Genomic DNA, 5,336 nt, shown 5'->3' with positions numbered 1-5,336 from the left:
TACATCAGTCCAATGATTTCTGAACAACTAACTTTATTTATTTGCTTCCTTGAACCAATTATTTTCATGCATTAATTATAAAACAAATGCATTGATAACCAATGTAAATAACTAACACACTTAGAAATATCATTCAAGTCCAACTCCAAAAATTGTCTGACCCATTTTGCCCCTGCTGTCAAACACAGTTGCGATACTTTGAGTATCCTTCATTTTGCAGTTTAAAAATAAATAAGAATAAATTAAAAATATTCTTTAGGTCCATTTTACGGAAAATAGTAATTTGTCTCGCGCGTGACGCCTCATATATTTCATTACTTTAAAGTAGTAATGAACAAAATTTTGTTGCTTAACAAATTTCAAACGCATATGTGATTTCTGAAGCAAAATATTTCGTCATTATTTTTTTAAGATTCTTACTTTTTAATGAAATATATAAATCGTCATGTGCGGGACAATATGGCTCCTTTTTTATAAAATGGCCCCTTTCATATTTTTTCAATAGTTAAAATTATTATTTTTCAACAAATGAGATATGTTTCCTTTATTTCGGAACCTTTGCGTTCAAAACCTCTAATTTGTTTCGTCATTGCTATATTAATAGAGCAGAACTATTAACTAATTCATATATCAAATTACAAGAGGTTGACTTTGGAAATCCCGCACGTGACGCATGCAAATAAATTAAATTTTTATCAACAAAATTATTTTATAAAAATATAACTGTGTCAGGAGTATCTGTGTATAAAATGTAAAGATTAAAAAATATGCTAACTCCTGTTTAATGAAAATATTACGATCTATAACAAAATGTTGGCGAATTTATAGAGTCTGATTGTCCCACACGTGATGGTGCAATGGCCATTTGCAGTTTTTTTTTTTTTTTTTTTTTTTGCAGCCGTTAGGGGTAACCTTGAACCATGCGGTCTCACTTTACACAACTTCACATTTTTCGTTTATTTGACTTCTAAAGAAACTTTAACTGTCCAATGCTGAATCTGCAGACAAAATTGCGATTTCTCAGTTGAATTTAACAAATGAGACATTTTTACTCATATAAGGTGTGATTCAAAAGTTTCAAGACTAATTTTTTTTCCCAGAAGGGGAGCGCGCGCAGACTGGGGCGGATGGACTAAGAAAGTAGTGGGCGGTGTCAGTGAACAAACGGAAGCTGCGGCAGTTGGCTTCGGAACACTGAAGAACACTTGCTGCGTGAGTGTGTGTGTTTGACCTCGGTCGAAAAGAGGGAGATACGAAAAAAGGTTTTAAACGCCGGAGTGCTCCCCCCTTGAGTGATCGAGCCTGCCGCGTTCACCTGGCGATCAAGGGCGATTGGATTCTCCTCCACGACAACGCGCCCGCTCACACGTCGTTTGCCGAAAACGAAGTTTTGGTCAAGTTTAACGTGACAACACTGGCGCATGCCCCCTACAGCCCCGACTTGGTTCCAAGTGACTTTTTCATCTTCCCTTAATCAAGACAGATCTGAAAAGGAAACGGACGACGGAAGAAGACCAGTTCAGCAGGCTTTGACGAGAGCCCTTGACTGTCAAGGGCTCTCGTCGAGGACTTCCAAGGGCTACGAACAACGGAAGACGAGCTGGCAGCACCGTGTCGGTGCTGAAGGATCATATTGTGAAGAATTTTAGTGCGCTGCGCCTTAATGTCCAATACATTTCTAGTTGTGAGATCAGTCCTGAAACTTCTGAATCATACCTTGTATATTTGCACTTTATTTCAGGAATATAAACTTTGGCTTTTAATTTCTCTGTACTCGAATACAAGAAACCGTTATGAACCATAATATGAAGTATTAAATTTCTAAAAGATTTCTTGCATTAAAAATTAATAATTAGCTTTCGTCGCGAGCGTGACTGTGCGGTCACGCCCGCAACACGTGCAAATAATTTCAAATGTCGATTTTTTTTTCTAGAAAGTTAATACCTCACATTATGGTTCATATTGCTTTCTCATATTCGAATGTGATTTCTCATATGCGAGATGACCGGTCAAAAAAGGTTGGGAGACTCCGCTCCAGTTTGAGGGTGTCTCATGATGCCCTATTTGAATTAACCTCAAAAGAAAGAAAGAAAGAAAAAAAAAAAAAAAAAAAAAAACGCCGTGGTAATTAGAAACAGGATTTTGTTCACTAACAAATACACTGTAAAAACCCTTCCGAATCCTTTATGGTAAATGATGGACATCTGATGTGCCCAATGTCTGTCAATTACATATCTTGCAACAAAAAAAAAGGGAACGTTTTCCGCTAGATGTCGATGTCAGTAACTGTTCTGAAATTATCCTTGAAACTTATTGATGAATTTGGATATCTCCTCGATGAAAGCCAATCACTAGATAAGTTGAATGTAATTGATTTAACCCTTCCTGATTTTCCAAGAGAACTGAGACAAATTACAAGTAAGAACCAAGCTTCTCCCTTGCCTGCAATTCTCGTCTTGCAAAACTGCAGCTATCCAGTGACTTATTCGTTCAAATTTTACGGGTTCCTTGATTTAGAAAGGAATGGTTCTCGACTGTTGATCCTTCTTATCTATTCTGCTTTTGAATTTATGATTTGTCTTATCTGTGTACGGTTATAAAACTATTCCAACGGTGTACTTATTCAGTAGTACTTAATAACATTCTAAATTACTGGGCTTATGCATTTTTCTTGTTCTTTTTCCTTTTTTTGGTTTTTACGCAGTCGGGTTTTTTGTTAATAATTAAAATGTAAGAAAGAAAAAGAATCAAGGCGAAAAATCACCCATATGTTTACTGAATAATAGAACGAGTTTCTATTAATCAGTATTATTTCTGTTTTTTAAAATAAAAAACGAATGTTTCGGTAAAAGTTTTGTACTGGCAATAAGTGTTTGTTAACAAATTGTTTTGAAATCACAATATGGTCTCAATGTCCTCCAAGTGAAACGATACCTCTGGGGGTGCTAGTACCAGGTAGCTATTAGCTCTTGGACTAGTTCTAAATTCTCATTAACTGTTCGATCCGGTGATGGTGCTGCCATCTATCGGTATATAAAATAATGGAGGCAAGGCACTAGTATGCAGACCTCGACATAAAATACAGTTGAAGTCCGTTGTGACTCTTGAATAGAAATAGAAATAGAAATAGAAAATCACAATATACACTGCTTGACAATTGCTAAGAAACAAGTGATTTATGCAAATTTGTACCTCAACCAGCTGGCCAATGGAAATAAATTCAAGTTCAGATGGCGTAGTAGACCAAGACTCGTTTTTTATATAAAAGACAGCGCATACACGCTCAAGATTTGTACGAAAATTCACGCTGTTTGGTTTTTAACAAAAATAGTGCTGGATGTTAAAAAAAGGTTTTTTTCTGAAACTCTGTTTGGTTCTTGAAATACTTAAGAGTAAAATGTCAGCAAGACATCATTTAAGTATCTACGATCGTGGACGAGCGGTTAGACGACTGGAAGCAGGTCAAAGTGTCACCACTGTGGCTGTTGCAATGGGTGTATAAAAAAGTGCCATCTCCCGATTAATGACGGCCGCTGAAGGTGGAAATGGTTTGCAAAAGTATGCCGGGGGTCGTGGTAGGAGCACCACACCTTGATCGCTATGTAGCCCTCGTGGCAAAAAGGAACAGAAATTTCACTCTTGGACAGATAGCATCAAATCTAACAACCGCTACCGGTACGCATGTTTCTGCAAGAACCATCTCACGGCGAGTAAATAATGTCTGTTTGTATGCAAGGAAGCCCGTACGTTGCATCCAAGTTCAGCCACGTTATCGTCGAGAGAGATTACGCTGGTGTAAGGAAAATGTTGATGGGATCATCCAAATTGACCTAGAGTGATGTTCTCTGACGAATCTCGTTTAAGTGTGACAAGTGATTCTGGTCACCAACTATTGTGGAGAGAGAGTGAAAAAAGTTATGCACGAAAATTTGTTTGCGAACGTGATCGGTACGGCCCAGGTGTCATGGTGTGGGAAGGCATCATGCAGAATGGCAGAACACCACTTCACATTTTTTAATAAGAAAGCAATACGCCGCAAATGTATTGCAGAGATATTATGCTGGATCATGTTCGTCTTTTTAGGGGGCTTGTAGGTCCAGACTTTCTCTTTACGGACGACGATACACTGCCACACTGGAGCATTGTAGTGTCAGAAAAACTGCAAAGTGAAAACATTCTCTGTGTGCAGTGTCCTGCTTACTTTTCCGACTTAAATCCAATTGAACTTGCGAGGGAGGCTCTTGGCAGATGTGTTGCGCGAAGAACTGTCCCTCCCAGAACAGTACAAGAACTCAAATCCGCATTGAGAGAGGAGTGGGAAAACATCCCCCAAGCACTCCTCAATAATTAATGGGGAGTATGGAAAACAGATGTAAATTGTGCATCAGTATTCCTGGTAATCATACATCATATTAAGGTCTCATGTATCCATTATTCTGACCTAGATCATTTTTTTGTGTTTGTATGAAAATCATCTAAGTGGGATTATTTTTTTATTTTTAAGTTTTTACTTCTTTGATGCAGTAATATCTGTATTATTTTGTACTTATAATAAAGGCACATCCTCCCTACTAACTATATATTTCGTTCTGTTTCTGTAATCATTATCTATTCTTGACTATTTCGAAAAACGTAATTGTTCCTTAGCAATTGTCAAGTAGTGTATTTGGAAGCTTCAATTTATGCAAAGTATGTTAAAAATTGCATTTTAATTTTCATATTTAAAATTTTTATGTTTGTGTTTTTTTCTTTTTTGTAAGCACCTGTAGTTAAAATAGTTGCACAGTAAGACTTTTTGTTAATTGGAAAAAAAAATCCGATATCGTATAATATTTAAGCCCACCGCTGGGCCAGGCATTTTAACCCTTTGAAGTAGAACTTTTATGCAACCTATTTTTTTCAAAATTAAGTCCTTTCAAATATTTTTTTTTCGATAATAATGCCACAGACTGGTTCTTCTGTACCAATCATAGCTTTTCTGTACTATATATATGTTGACAAAGCTCTTCATTTGCTGATGTAAGCCACCTGTTATGAAAGAGTTTTTTCCTGATAAAAAAAGGGGTAAACATTTTTAGACAATTTTCAAAGCATATCGCTTCAGATAGTTAAGATAAGTAATTTTGGTCACAGTACTAAGCGCACCTGCATATAATGTCGGCAAAATTACTAAAATTCAGAACACACGTGCATCAAGAAGTTTCCCATTACGGCCACATAAAGTTTTTTTTAAAAAAAAGAGAAAAGAAAAAACCTAGCCGCCTAGTGTTTCGCCGTGTTTCCACCTAAAAAGATGAAATAGCAAATGGCGTACAAGACCTGTCGCAACTCAAATA

The sequence above is a fragment of the Uloborus diversus genome, chromosome 8, assembly GCF_026930045.1.
Source record: "Uloborus diversus isolate 005 chromosome 8, Udiv.v.3.1, whole genome shotgun sequence".
Lineage (NCBI taxonomy): Eukaryota > Metazoa > Arthropoda > Arachnida > Araneae > Uloboridae > Uloborus > Uloborus diversus.
This window is presented reverse-complemented; position numbering follows the sequence as displayed.